At 42.9% G+C, this 16,066-nt stretch overlaps 1 pseudogene; it reads right to left on the bottom strand.

The window, feature by feature from the left end:
* The window catches only part of LOC106561263 (extensin-2-like), a 60,351-nt pseudogene that overhangs the window by 8,597 nt on the left and 35,688 nt on the right, over positions 1 to 16,066 (bottom strand).

Here is a 16,066-nt window from a genome sequence, read left to right as displayed (position 1 = left end):
TCCGGGACACTCAAATGAGTATATGTTTTACGTTTGGTATTAGTTTGTGATGTCCATCATCCATTTCGTAAGATATGCTCTGAATTATAATTTGTATGATATGCTACATATTCCAAGATGGCGCCCGACAGACATGGCAGCTCTGCTTCTAGCTCCAAAGCAACTTTGCAGTATTTTGTTTTGTGTGTGTGTTATTTCTTACATTATTAGCCCGAGAACGTTTTTTTTGTGTTATTACATATAGCCGGAAGTAACTTTTGGATATCAGAGCGGCCAGGAATACGACTTTCCCAAATTGGATCCTTTGTTCGTACCCCCAAGGCAAGTGAACTTATCCCAGAGGCTGCTCCAAGACGCCGCCAGCGGAGAAGAGCTATTCGGAGTGGACTTCTAGTCCGACTCAGGAGGCATGCACACCATCCACCGCTTACGAGTATATTACTCGCTAATGTTCAGTCTCTGGACAATAAAGCTCAAGGCGAGGATCTCCTTCCAGAGACACATCAGGGACTGTAACATACTCTGTTTCACATAATCATTGCTCTCTTGGCATATACTTTACCCGTCCAGGGAAAACCAACCATGTCGCGGACACCGACGTCTTGCTCCCGGACAAGCTAAACACTTTCTTCGGCCTCTTTGAGGATAACACAGTGCCACCGCCCCGGCCCGCTCCCAGGGACAGTGGGCTCTTGTTCTCCGTGGCCGATATGAGTACCAAAGAAAGCAAAGGTAACTGAACTAAATGACTATCACCCTGTAGCACACACTTCTGTCATCATGCAGTGCCTTGAGAGGCTAGTTAAGGATCATATCACCTCTACCTTACCTGACACCCTAGACCCACTTCAAACTTGACACATTTATGAAACTACTTATTCCAGTTACTAATAAGCATGCAACCATTAACAAAATGACTAAAAACTTAAATCCCCTTGGCTTGGTGAGGAATTAAAAAATTGTATGGTTGAGAGGGATGAGGCAAAAGGTATGGCAATTAAGTGTGGCAGCCCAACTGATTGGCAAACGTACTGCAAATTAAGAAATCATGTGACTAAACTAAATGAAAAGAAACTACGCTATGAAACAAATATCAGTTATATAAAGAATGATAGCAAAAAGCTTTGGGGCACCTTAAATTAACTTTTGTGGAAAAAAGCAAACTCGGCTCCTTCATTGATTGAATCAGATGGCTCATTCATCACAAAGCCCACTGATGTTGCCAATTACTTTAATGACTTTCATTGGCAAGATAAGCAAACTTAAGGATGACATGCCAGCAACAAACGCTGACACTACACATCCAAGTATATCGGATCATATTATGAAAGACAAGAATTTAATTCCGTAAAGTCAGTGTGGAAGAGGTGAAAAAATTATTGTTTATCAACAACAAAAAGCCACTGGGGTCTGACAGTCTGGATGGAAAATTTCTGAGGATAATAGCAGACGATATTGCCACTCCTATTTGCCACATCTTCAATTTAAGCCTACTAGAGAGCGTGTGCCCTCAGGCCTGGAGGTAAGCTAAAGTCATTCTGCTACCCAAGAATAGTAAAGCCCCCTTTCTGGCTCAAATAGCCGACCAATCAGTCTGTTACCAACCCTTAGTAAACTTCTGGGAAAAAATGATGTTTTACCAGGTACAATGCTATTTCACAGTAAACAAATTGACAACAGAATTTCAGCATGCTTATAGGGAAGGACACTCAACAAGCACAGCACGTACACAAATGACTGATGATTGGCTGAGAGAAATTGATTAAATGATTGTGGGGGCTGTCTTGTTAGACAGCTTTTCACTTTAGCGATCATAGTTTGCTGCTGGAAAAACTTGTGTTATGGCTTTACACCCCCTGCTATAAGGTGGATAAAGAGTTACTTGTCTAACAGAACACAGAGGGTGTTCTTTAATGGAAGCCTCTCAGATACAATCCAGTTAGAATCAGGAATTCCCCAGGGTAGCTGTTTAGGCCCTTGCTTTTTTCAATTTTTACTAACGACATGCACTAACTTTGAGTAAAGCCAGAGTATCTATTTATGCCGATGACTCAACACTATACACGTCAGCTACTACAGCGACTGAAATGACTGCAACACTCAACAAAGAGCTGCAGTTAGTTTCAGAGTGGGTGGCAAGGAATAAGTTAGCCCTAAATATTTCTAAAACTAGAAGCATTGTATTTGGAACAAAACACTCACTAAAACCTAAACCTCAACTAAATCTTGTAATAAATCATGTGGAAATTGAGAAAGTTGAGATGACTAAACTGCTTGGAGTAACCCTAGATTGTAAACTGTCATGGTCAAAACATATTTATGCAGTAGTAGCTAAGATGGGGAGAAGTCTGTCTATAATAAAGCGATGCTCCGCCTTCTTAACAACACTATCAACAAGGTAGGTCCTACAGGCCCTAGTTTGTTGCATCTTGACTAATGTTCAGTCGTGTGGTCAGGTGACACTAAAAAGGACTTAGGAAAATTGCAATTGGCTCAGAACAGGGCAGCACGGCTGGCCCTTGGATGTACACAGAGAGTTAATATTAATAATTTGCATGTCAATCTCTCCTGACTGAAAGTGGAGAAGAGATTGACTTCATCACTACTTTTATTTATGAGAGGTATTGACATGTTGAATGCACCGAGCTGTATGTCTAAACTACTGGCACACAGCTCGGGCACCCATGCATACCCCACAAGACATGCCACAAGAGGTCTCTTCACAGTCCCCAAGTCCAGAACAGACATGGGAGGCACAAGGTACTACATAGAGCCATGACTACATGGAACTCTATTCCACATCAAGTAACTGACGCAAGTAGCAAAATTAGATTTAAAAAACACCTTATGGAACAGCGGGGACTGTGAAGCAACACAAATATTGGCACAGACACATGCATACACACACACGATAACATGCTCACTATACAGTCGAAGTCGGTAGTTTACATACACCTTAGCCACATACATTTAAACTCAGTTCTTCACATTTCCTGAAATTTAATCCTAGTAAAAATGCCCTGTCTTAGGTCAGTTAGGATCACTACTTTTTATTTTAAGAATGTGTAATGTCAGAATAATAGAAGAGAGAAATTTATTTCAGCTTTTATTTCTTTCATCACATTCCCAGTGGGTCAGAAGTTTACATACACTCAATTAGTATTTGGTAGCATTGCCTTTTAAATTGTTTAACTTAGGTCAAATGTTTCGGGTAGCCTTCCACAAGCTTCCCACAATAAGTTGGGTGAATTTTGGCCCATTCCTCCTGACAGAGCTGGGGTAACTGAGTCAGGTTTGTAGGCCTCCTTGCTCGCACACGCTTTTTCAGTTCTGCCCACAAATTTTCGATAGGATTGAAGTCAGGGCTTTGTAATGGCCACTCCAATACCTTGACCTTGTTGTCCTTAAACCATTTTGCCACAACTTTGGATGTATGCTTGGGGTCATTGTCCATTTGGAAGACCCATTTGCGACCAAGCTGTAACTTCCCGACTGATGTCTTGAGATGTTGCTTCAATCTATCCACATAATTTTTCTTCCTCATGATGCCATCTATTTTGTGAAGTGCACCAGTCCCTCCTGCAGCAAAGCACCCCCACAACATGATGCTGACACCCCCGTGCTTCACGGTTGGGATGGTGTTCTTCAGCTTGCAAGCCTCCCCCTTTTTCCTCCAAACATAACGATGGTCATTATGGCCAAACAGTTCTATTTTTGTTTCATCAGACCAGAGGACATTTCTCCAAAAAGTACTATCTGTGTCTCCATGTGCAGTTGCAAAATGTAGTCTGGCTTTTTTAATTAAGGCGGTTTTGGAGCAGTGGCTTCTTCCTTGTTGAGTGGCCTTTCAGGTTGTCGATATAGGACTCGTTTTACTGTGGATATAGATACTTTTGTACCTGTTTCCTCCAGCATCTTCACAAGGTCCTTTGCTGTTGTTCTGGGATTGATTTGCACTTTTCGCACCAAAGTATGTTCAATGCTAGGAGACAGAACGCATCTCCTTCCTGAGCGGTATGACGGCTGCGTGGTCCCATGGTGTTTATACTTGTGTACTATTGTTGTACAGATGAACGTGGTACCTTCAGGCGTTTGGAAATTGCTCTCAAGGATGAACCAAACTTGTGGAGGTCTACAATTTTTTTCCCGAGGTCTTGGCTGATTTCTTTTGATTTTCCCATGATGTCAAGCAAAGAGGCACTGAATTTGAAGGGAGGCCTTGAAATGCATCCACAGGTTCACCTCCAATTGACTCAAATGATGTCAATTAGCCTATCAGAAGCTTCTAAAGCCATGACATCATTTTCTGGAATTTTCCAAGCTGCTTAAAGGCACAGTCAACTTAGTTTATGTACACTTCTGACCCACTGGAATTGTGATACAGTGAATTATAGGTGAAATGATCTCTCTGTAAACAATTGTTGGAAAAATGACTTGTGTCATGCACAAAGTAGATGTCCTAGCCGACTTGCCAAAAGTATAGTTTGTAAACAAGAAATTTGTGGAGTGGTTGAAAAACGAGTTTTAATGACTCCAACCTGAGTGTATGGAAACTTCCGACTTCAACTTTGAAATACATATGAATATAGTACTGTATATATGTGGTAGTGGTGGAGTAGGGGCCTGAGGCCACACAGCATGTTGTGAAATCTGTGAATGTATTGTAATGTTTTTAAAATAGTATAAACTGCCTTAATTTTGCAGGACCCCAGGAAGAGTCAGCAGCTAATGGGGATCCTTAATAAATACAAATACAAAATACTCCCTGTTCATCCATGACTGCATGGCCACGCACGCCTCCAACTCAAGATGACAATACAACAGTAGTAGGCTCTATTAGCAACAATAGTGGTGCAAAGGAAAATAACCTCTCCCTCAACGTCAATAAAACAAAGGAGCAGATCGTGGACTTCAGGAAACTGCAGAGTGAGCACACCCCTATCCACATCCACAGAACCGCAGTGGAGAAGGTGGAAAGCTTCAAGGTCCTTGGCGTACACATCACTGACAATCTGAAATGGTCCACCCCCACAGACAGTGTGGTGAAGAAGGCACAACACCGCCTCTTCAACCTCAGGAGGCTGAAGAAATTCGTCTTGGCCCCTAAGACCCACAAACTTTTGTTAGGGTTTAACCAACTATTTGTTAGCATAACCTATATAAAATAACAGAAGCTATGCCACAATATTAAGCATATAAACTATAGATAATTGAATACTGCTATATGTTAGAGTAAGTGGCTCATGTGATGGTGGGTCATGTGGACAGAATGCTGATGCTTTAAAACAGGGTTTTGCAAGAGCTTTTTGCTGAACAACAGCAATTACAAGATAATGGTTGCAATGTAGGGGTTTTAGAGAACTGTGCATTGTGTAACAAGGTGTAGGCAGCTGACTTAGTGATAGGAGGTTGTGAAACCCATCACAAGGGGAGCATGTGAGGAACAGGTAGAGTGGAGAAACAACAGTATAAGTAAATCACTGGAAATTGAGTGGTTGCTGACTCTTGAGTATACACTAAGAAGATAAGATCCAACGCCAGACAACATGTGATGCGTCAAGAGGTTGGGACCAACCTGCACGCCAACGATAGGCTGGAGTAAGTCTAAACCACACCCAGTCTCTACTCTGACAGGCCCAGCAAGGAGTGGGAACTACATCTGTCAAGAAGTATTTAAAGAAGAACTTGTGATGACATTTCAGTTCTCTGTCTGCCCTGCGTGGTGTTTCAGTGAGCCCGTATATACGAACCACATATTTACCATACACGTGTTTGCATTAATTAAAGTACAAATAAATCAGAAGTTACTATGTGCTGACTATTTTGTTCTGATACCAGAAACGAACTGTCGCAACTTTAACACTTTTACAGATACACAATTAAGAGCATCCTGTTGGGCTGTATCGCCGCCTGGTATGGCAACTGCACCGCTCGCAACCGCAGGGCTCGCCAAAAGGTGGTGCGGTCTGCCCAACGCATCACCGGGGGCACACTGCCTGCCCTCCAAGACCCCAAAGCACCCGATGTCACAGGAACGCTAAAATTATCATCAAGGGCATCAACCACCCGAGCCACAGCCTGTTCACCCCACTATCATCCAGAAGGCGAGGTCAGTACAGGTGCATCAGAAGCTGGGACTGAGAGACTGAAACAGCTTCTATCTCAAGGCCATCAGACTGTTAAATAGCCATCACTAGCCGGCTACCATCCGGTTACTTAACCCTGCACCTTAGAGGCAGCTGCCCTATACACATAGACATGGAATCACTGGCCACTTTAATAATGGAACACTAGTCATTTTAATAATGTTTACACACTGCGTTACTCATCTCATATGTATATACTGTATTCAATTCTACTGTATTTTAGTCAATGCCACTCGGACATTGCTTGTCCTAATATTTATATGTTTTTTAATTCCATTCTTTTACTTTTAGATGTGTATTGTTGTGAATTGTTAGATACTACTGCACTGTTGGAGCTAAGAGCATTTCGCTACACCCGCAATAACATCTGTATGTGACCAATAAAATTTGATTTCATTTGATTTTATGTTTTTGCTATCTAGGTGGCTAAAACTACCATTAGCTAGGGCGGCTAACATTCGCTAGGCTAGTGGTTAGGTGTTAAGGTTTGGGTTAAGAAGGTTAGGGTTAGAGGTTAGGTTAAAGAGTTCAGGTAATGATTAGGAAAACAGTTAGCTAACATATTAAGTAGTTGCAAAGTAGCTAAAAAGTAATAAGTAGTTGCTAATTAGCTAAGATGCTAAATTTGGCCACTGATTATATTCGAACACACAACCTTTTCGTTGCTTGACGTTACTGGTATCTGCCCACCCATCCACTCCGACCATTTGACTCTTTATTATTGATATTTATTTTTGTACTGCAATGTTAAGGGAGCTAGCACACCTGCTGTAATCTGTGTACATGACAAATACAATTGTATTTTATTTTGACTAAAGATCCCATTACACATTTAAGAAGATAAATGGTGTTAACTCCAGTGTCTTGTCAAAATTCCCAACCTGGCCCAATATACAGAAAAAAACATGACAGTGTTTAGCTTATTTTAGACTTCCCTAGGATATTGTTGTTATTATTATCATTATTATTTTAGATCACCTACTTAAATTGGCTGTCCCTGGTGATGGCGCCGATGGGTCCCATTCCCACTATATATGAAGAGGACATCCTGTTCTCATAGAAAATAGTACCAGGTTCCTCCTGCAATAAACACAACTCTCTTATACAGCTCATCTTTAAGAGGCAAAATCATCATAGGTTTGACAAAGAGCTTTTGCCACAATGCGGCAACATCTTTAAACCTGAATAAACAATCAATGATATGATCATTGTTGCAACTAATATGGTTGATGTGATCCAATTCTTTGAAGGAGAGAGGAACTACTTCCCTGTACTTAGACTGAAGCCAAACACAGCTGATACGTACCGTCATGACAGTTCCACATTCAGTGACTTTGAACTGGTAGATGGCAAAAGCAGAAGTGATGCCGACAGGGGTGCAGTGGGCTCCATTCCTCCCCAGCAGGCTGATAGAATCTAGCTCCAGGTTGGGCAGAGTGGCATCCCTGGCAACCACCACCACAAACTGGCCATCCCTGGTACACTGGACAGTCACTGGTTACAGAGCATAGGAAGAATATTAAGTTAATGATAAAAAACCATTAAGCTCACCGAAAAGACTAAGAATTTCCATCACTATTTGCGACATTTCAGATGTGATATTATAATGCATCAAAATTGTGACTAACTTAACCATGTTAACGGCTCTTTAGTATCACATGCACTTATGTCAATATATAACAAGACTGCAGAACTGGAAGTGTACAAGCTTAACCTTTATTACAGCTTTGGTGCAATTTTCACAAGTATGTGGTACATTTTCAAATCTCTAACAACATTTCAATTGACTGAGTACAACAAACAAATTAAAAAATTCACTTGTTCACTGCACTAAATCACTCTTTCAATTTGGATACATATCTGCTTTTAAAAATGCAATATCTACTTTACTTTTGATATGGTTTTCTTATCATTTGTTAACAATACAGTTAACTATCACTTAATCAAACTGCTCAAACCTGATAACTACTCCACCAAAATTATGTAGTGCCTATTATGTGGATTTTTATTAATGGACATTTCTTGTAGGGGTTGATGCATTTCTCTTCAGGGCTAATCACGTCTGACATTTTAAAGAGGAAATTACAAACTTTAGTAGCCTTTTTAAATCTTGAATACACTACTAGTTTGCATTTCCTGCAATGAAGGAAAATACCTGCAACAACAGAATGTTCAAATTAAGATTCTGTATGGAAGTGGCTGTAAATATTATCATCATTCTCCATCAGCCAGTGTGCTTCAATAGGACAAAGTGGAAAGAGTCACTATGTGCTACCATTTGGAATTATAGTGTCGGGTATAACAATACATTGCACTCATTATCTGAATTTCATTGATACACTAAGCTGATGAATTGCAGTACGGTATCAGTTGACAAGTCATGTAGAAAAGGTGATCTAGTACAATGTTGCATGGGGCAGAAATGGCATACAACACCTTGCTATGTTTTTACAATAGCCAACTCTTTACAATACCCCTATTTCTTATGATTTATCCTGTGTATGTTGGTCTTTCTATAAATAAAGGGGCCAATGTGTGACACAAGGGTCAACATTTCAGAATTGTTTGAAATATACTGCTCAAAAAATAAAGGGAACACTTAAACAACACAATGTAACTCCAAGTCAATCACACTTCTGTGAAATCAAACTGTCCACTTAGGAAGCAACACTGAATGATAAATTTCACATGCTGTTGTGCAAATGGAATATACAACAGGTGGAAATTATAGGCAATAAGCAAGACACCCCCAATAAAGGAGTGGTTCTGCAGGTGGAGACCACAGACCACTTCTCAGTTCCTATGCTTCCTGGCTGATGTTTTGGTCACTTTTGAATGCTGGCGGTGCTTTCACTCTAGTGGTAGCATGAGACGGAGTCTACAACCCACATAAGTGGCTCAGATAGTGCAGCTCATCCAGGATGGCACATCAATGCGAGCTGTGGCAAGAAGGTTTGCTGTGTCTGTCAGCGTAGTGTCCAGAGCATGGAGGCACTACCAGGAGACAGGCCAGTACATCAGGAGACGTGGAGGAGGCCGTAGGAGGGCAACAACCCAGCAGCAGGACCGCTGCCTCTGCCTTTGTGCAAGGAGGAGCAGGAGAAGCACTGCCAGAGCCCTGCAAAATGACCTGCTGCTGTGCGTTTGTTGCCGATCTTACTTTGCTACCTGACTACCTCACGGTTTTTACTTTTTCATTACCGTATATTTTTAGTTTTTCCCTCACTCAACTTTTTCATTCAACTTTTTCACCCCGGAGGTTTTATCTGGACATGGTTCGTCAGGACTTCAAACAGCCGAAGCTAAGTAACATTAACATGATGCCTTCTAATTGCAGTCGTTGTACTTATAATATACAGGAGAACGATCGCCTTACGGCCTTACGGCAAGGATAGCTGTGCTGCAAGCCCAGCTTCAGACGCAATCGTTAGGCAAGGGTAATTTCAGTGTAGGAAAGGATGAAACAGCGTCTGTGCCACCAGTAAGTACAGATAGTAATGTTAGTATAAATCCCCTGGCACGGTCCCCGCAGCCGGACAACTTTCTCATGGCTTCTGGAGGGAAATGCTGTAGGAATGCTCAACCGGTGTCGCTTATTCAGCCGACAGAAACTTTCAACTGGTTCTCCCCATTAAGCGAGTCGGAGTCGGAGGCCGAAACTTCTCTGGTCTCTACTCCTCCCGTTGTGGGGTCTGAGACGCCGAAGGCTCCCACCATTAGCTCTGACAAATTGAAAACCCTAGTCATTGGCGACTCCATTACCCGCAGTATTAGACTTAAAACGAATCATCCAGCGATCATACACTGTTTACCAGGGGGCAGGGCTACCGACGTTAAGGCTAATCTAAAGACGGTGCTGGCTAAAGCTAAAACTGGCGAGTGTAGAGAGTATAGAGATATTGTTATCCACGTCGGCACCAACGATGTTAGGATGAAACAGTCAGAGGTCACCAAGCGCAACATAGCTTCAGCGTGTAAATCAGCTAGAAAGATGTGTCGGCATCGATTAATTGTCTCTGGCCCCCTCCCAGTTAGGGGGAGTGATGAGCTCTACAGCAGAGTCTCACAACTCAATCACTGGTTGAAAACTGTGTTCTGCCCCTCCCAAAAGATAGAATTTGTAGATAATTGGCACTCTTTCTGAGACTCACCCACAAACAGGACCAAGCCTGGTCTGTTGAGGAGTGACGGACTCCATCCTAGCTGGAGGGGTGCTCTCATCTTATCTACGAACATAGACAGGGCTCTAACTCCTCTAGCTCCACAATGAAATAGGGTGCAGGCCAGGCAGCAGGCTGTTAGCCAGCCTGCTAGTTTAGTGGAGTCTGCCACTAGCACAGTTAGTGTAGTCAGCTCAGCTTTCCCCATTGAGACCGTGTCTGTGCCTCGATCTAGGTTGGGCAAAAATTAAAGATGGCGGTGTTCGCTTAGCAATCTCACTAGTATAAAGACCTCCTCCATTCCTGCCATTATTGAAAGAGATTGTGATACCTCACATCTCAAAATTGGGTTACTTAATGTTAGATCCCTCACTTCCAAGGCAGTTATAGTCAATGAACTAATCACTGATCATAATCTTGATGTGATTGGCCTGACTGTAACATGGCTTAAGCCTGATGAATTTGCTGTGTTAAATGAGGCCTCACCCCATGGTTACACTAGTGACCATACCCCCCGTGCATCCGGCAAAGGCGGAGGTGTTGCTAACATTTATGATAGCAAATTTCAATTTACAAAAAAACAAAACAATGACGTTTTCGTCTTTTGAGCTTCTAGTCATGAAATCTATGCAGCCTATTCAATCACTTCATATGGCCTCCTGGGCCATATGCAGTGTTCCTCACTGAGTTCCTATCGGATCTTGTAGTCATAGCAGATAATATTCAAATTTTTAGTGACTTTAACATTCACATGGAAAAGTCCACAGACCCACTCCAAAAGGCTTTCGGAGCCATCATCGACTCAGTGGGTTTTGTCCAACATGTCTCTGGACCTACTCACTGCCACAGTCATACTCTGGACCTAGTTTTGTCCCATGGAATAAATGTTGTGGATTATAATCCTGGATTATCGGACCACCATTTTATTGCGTTTGCAACAAATAATCTGCTCAGACCCCAACCAAGGAGCATTAAAAGTCGTGCTATAAATTCTCAGACAACCCAAAGATTCCTTGATGCCCTTCCAGACTCCCTCTGCCTACCCAAGGACGTCAGAGGACAAAAATCAGTTAACCACCTAACCGAGGAACTCAATTTAACCTTGCGCAATACCCTAGATGCAGTTGCACCCCTAAAAACTAAAAACATCTGTCATAAGAAACTAGCTCCCTGGTATACAGAAAATACACGAGCTCTGAAGCAAGCTTCCAGAAAATTGGAACGGAAATGGCGCCACACCAAACTGGAAGTCTTCCGACTAGCTTGGAAAGACAGTACCGTGCAGAATCGAAGAGCCCTCACTGCTGCGCTATCATCCTATTTTTCCAACTTAATTGAGGAAAATAAGAACAATTCGAAATTTCTTTTTGACACTGTCGCAAAGCTAACTAAAAGCAGCATTCGCAAATGGAGGATTGCTTTCACTTCAGCAGTAATAAATTTATGAACTTCTTTGAGGAAAAGATCATGATCATTAGAAAGCAAATTACGGACTCCTCTTTAAATCTGCATATTCCTCCAAAGCTCCATTGTCCTGAGTCTGCACAACTCTGCCAGGACCTAGGATCAAGGGAGATACTAAAGTGTTTTAGTACTATATCTCTTGACACAATGATGAAAATAATCATGGCCTCTAAACCCTCAAGCTGCATACTGGACCCTATTCCAACTAAACTACTGAAAGAGCTGCTTCCTGTGCTTGGCCCTCCTATGTTGAACATAATAAACGGCTCTCTATCCACCGGATGTGTACCAAGCTCACTAAAAGTGGCAGTAATAAAGCCTCTCTTGAAAAAGCCGAATCTTGACCCAGAAATTATAAAAAACAATCGGGCTATATCGAATCTTCCATTCCTCTCAAAGATTTTTGAAAAAGCTGTTGCGCAGCAACTCACTGCCTTCCTGAAGACAAACAATGTATACGAAACGCTTCAGTCTGGTTTTAGACCCCATCATAGCACTGAGACTGCACTTGTGAAGGTGGTAAATGACCTTTTAATGACGTCAGACCAAGGCTCTGCATCTGTCCTCGTGCTCCTAGATCTTAGTGCTGCTTTTGATACCATCGATCACCACATTCTTTTGGAGAGATTGGAAACCCAAATTGGTCTACATGGACAAGTTCTGGCCTGGTTTAGATCTTATCTGTCGGAAAGATATCAGTTTGTCTCTGTGAATGGTTTGTCCTCTGACAAATCAATTGTACATTTCGGTGTTCCTCAAGGTTTCGTTTTAGGACCACTATTGTTTTCACTATATATTTTACCTCTTGGGGATGTCATTCGAAAACATAATGTTAAATTTCACTGCTATGCGGACGACACACAGCTGTACATTTCAATGAAACATGGTGAAGCCCCAAAACTGCCCTCGCTAGAAGCCTGTGTTTCAGACATAAAGAAGTGGATGGCTGCAAACTTTCTACTTTTAAACTCGGACAAAACAGAGATGCTTGTTCTAGGTCCCAAGAAACAAAGAGATCTTCTGTTGAATCTGACAATTAATCTGGATGGTTGTACAGTCGTCTCAAATAAAACTGTGAAGGACCTCGGCGTTACTCTGGACCCTGATCTCTCTTTTGAAGAACATATCAAGACTGTTTCAAGGACAGCTTTTTTCCATCTACGTAACATTGCAAAAATCTGAAACTTTCTGTCCAAAAATGATGCAGAAAAATTAATCCATGCTTTTGTTACTTCTAGGCAGGACTACTGCAATGCTCTACTTTCCCGGCTACCCGGATAAAGCACTAAACAAACTTCAGTTAGTGCTAAATACGGCTGCTAGAATCCTGACTAGAACCAAAAAATTTGATCATATTACTCCAGTGCTAGCCTCCCTACACTGGCTTCCTGTTAAGGCAAGGGCTGATTTCAAGGTTTTACTGCTAACCTACAAAGCATTACATGGGCTTGCTCCTACCTATCTTTCCGATTTGGTCCTGCTGTACATACCTACACGTACGCTACTGTCACAAGACGCAGGCCTCCTAATTGTCCCTAGAATTTCTAAGCAAACGGCTGGAGGTAGGGCTTTCTCCTATAGAGCTCCATTTTTATGGAATGGTCTGCCTACCCATGTGAGAGACGCAGACTCAGTCTCAACCTTTAAGTCTTTACTGAAGACTTATCTCTTCAGTAGGTCCTATGATTAAGTATAGTCTGGCCCAGGAGTGTGAAGGTGAACGGAAAGGCTGGAGCAACGAACTGCCCTTGCTGTCTCTGCCTTGCCGGTTCCCCTCTCTCCACTGGGATTCTCTGCCTCTAACCCTATTACAGGGGCTGAGTCACTGGCTTACTGGTGTTCTTCCATGCCGTCCATGGGAGGGGTGCGTCACTTGAGTGGGTTGAGTCACTGACGTGGTCTTCCTGTCTGGGTTGGCGCCCCCTTGGGTTGTGCCGTGGCGGAGATCTTTGTGGGCTATACTCGGCCTTGTCTTAGGACGGTAAGTTGGTGGTTGGAGACATCCCTCTAGTGGTGTGGGGGCTGTGCTTTGGCAAAGTGGGTGGGGTTATATCCTGCCTGTTTGGCCCTGTCCGGGGTATCATCGGATGGGGCCACAGTGTCTTCTGATCCCTCCTGTCTCAGCCTCCAGTATTTATGCTGCAGTAGTTCATGTGTCAGGGGGCTAGGGTCAGTCTGTTACATCTGGAGTATTTCTCTTGTCTTATCTGGTGTCCTGTGTGAATTTAAATATGCTCTCTCTAATTCTCTCTTTCTCTCTTTCTTTCTTTCTCTCGGAGGACCTGAGCCCTAGGACCATGCCTCAGGACTACCTGGCATGATGACTCCCTGCTGTCCCCAGTCCACCTGGCCGTGCTGCTGCTCCAGTTTCAACTGTTCTGCCTGCGGCTATGGAACCCTGACCTGTTCACCGGACGTGCTTGTTGCACCCTCGACAACTACTATGATTATTATTATTTGACCATGCTGGTCATTTATGAACATTTTAACATCTTGACCATGTTCTGTTATAATATCCACCCGGCACAGCCAGAAGAGGACTGGCCACCCCTCATAGCCTGGTTCCTCTCTAGGTTTCTTCCTAGGTTTTTGGCCTTTCTAGGGAGTTTTTCCTAGGGAGTTTTTCCTAGCCACCGTGCTTCTTTCACATGCATTGCTTGCTGTTTGGGGTTTTAGGCTGGGTTTCTGTACAGCACTTTGAGATATCAGCTGATGTACGAAGGGCTATATAAATACATTTGATTTGATTTGATGTGTCTGCTCAAACGGTCAGAAACAGACTCCATGAGGGTGGTATGAGGGCCCGACGTCCACAGGTGGGGTTGTGCTTACAGCCCAACACCATGCAGGACGTTTGGCATTTGCCAGAGAACACCAAGATTGGCAAATTCGCCACTGGCGCCCTGTGCTCTTCACAGATGAAAGTAGGTTCACACTGAGCACATGTGACAGACGTGACAGAGTCTGGAGACGCCGTGGAGAACATTCTGCTGCCTGCAACATCCTCCAGCATGACCGGTTTGGCAGTGGCTCAGTCATGGTGTGGGGTGGCATTTCTTTGGGGGGCCGCACAGCCCTCCATGTGCTCGCCAGAGGTAGCCTGACTGCCATTAGGTACCGAGATGAGATCCTCAGACCCCTTGTGAGACCATATGCTGGTGCGGTTGGCCCTGGGTTCCTCCTAATGCAAGACAATGCTAGACCTCATGTGGCTGGAGTGTGTCAGCAGTTCCTGCAAGAGGAAGGCATTGATGCTATGGACTGGCCCGCCCGTTCCCCAGACCTGAATCCAATTGAGCACATCTGGGACATCATGTCTCGCTCCATCCACCAATGCCACGTTGCACCACAGACTGTCCAGGAGTTGGCGGATGCTTTGGTCCAGGTCTGGGAGGAGATCCCTCAGGAGACCATCCGCCACCTCATCAGGAGCATGCCCAGGCGTTGTAGGGAGGTCATACAGGCACGTGGAGGCCACACACACTACTGAGCCTCATTTTGACTTGTTTTAAGGACATTACATCAAAGTTGGATCAGCCTGTAGTGTGGTTTTCCACTTTAATTTTGAGTGTGACTCCAAATCCAGACCTCCATGGGTTGATAAATTGGATTTCCATTGATTATTTTTGTGTGATTTTCTTGTCAGCACATTCAACTATGTAAAGAAAAAAGTATTTAATAAGATTATTTCTTTTGTTCAGATCTAGGATGTGTTGTTTAAGTGTTCCCATTTTTTTTGAGCAGTGTACATTCAAATATGATTTTCTTGCAGCTTCACATTTATAGTTGCAGGAATAAGAGTCTAGATTGTCACACTGAGACCATAACTCCTAGCAACAATAAAATATCTACATGTCATTCAAAATGTCACATGAAACATGGACACCATGTTTCTTTGTAATGGCTAGTAGCGAGGGCTGTTTCTGCGTTAGTCAACTTCTCTATCATTTATAGCCATGCTAAACCTAAAAAACTGCATTTCTATATATTTTTTTAATAGTTTATCTAATTTAATACAAAAACATAATACAATAGGTTCTGTCAAAAAAATCATTGACAATATTAATAACCAATAATTAAATAATTATAATCAGTAATCTCTTCAAGCAATGTCTGTCTGCCTGCCTGAACACCAGACATCACATTCTTGCTTCCTCTGTCCTTGTTTCCTCCACTCCTTGCCTCTCCTTGAAAGTGCATTGGAGCCTGAGGGGAGGAACATTCCCTCCTCTCCCCCAATGTGAAAAGAGAGGGAGGTGAGGAATGGAGGAAACAAGGGGAGAATCTCAATTCCAT

This window comes from Salmo salar, chromosome ssa17, assembly GCF_905237065.1.
Source record: "Salmo salar chromosome ssa17, Ssal_v3.1, whole genome shotgun sequence".
NCBI classification, from domain to species: domain Eukaryota; kingdom Metazoa; phylum Chordata; class Actinopteri; order Salmoniformes; family Salmonidae; genus Salmo; species Salmo salar.
This window is presented reverse-complemented; position numbering and strand designations above follow the sequence as displayed.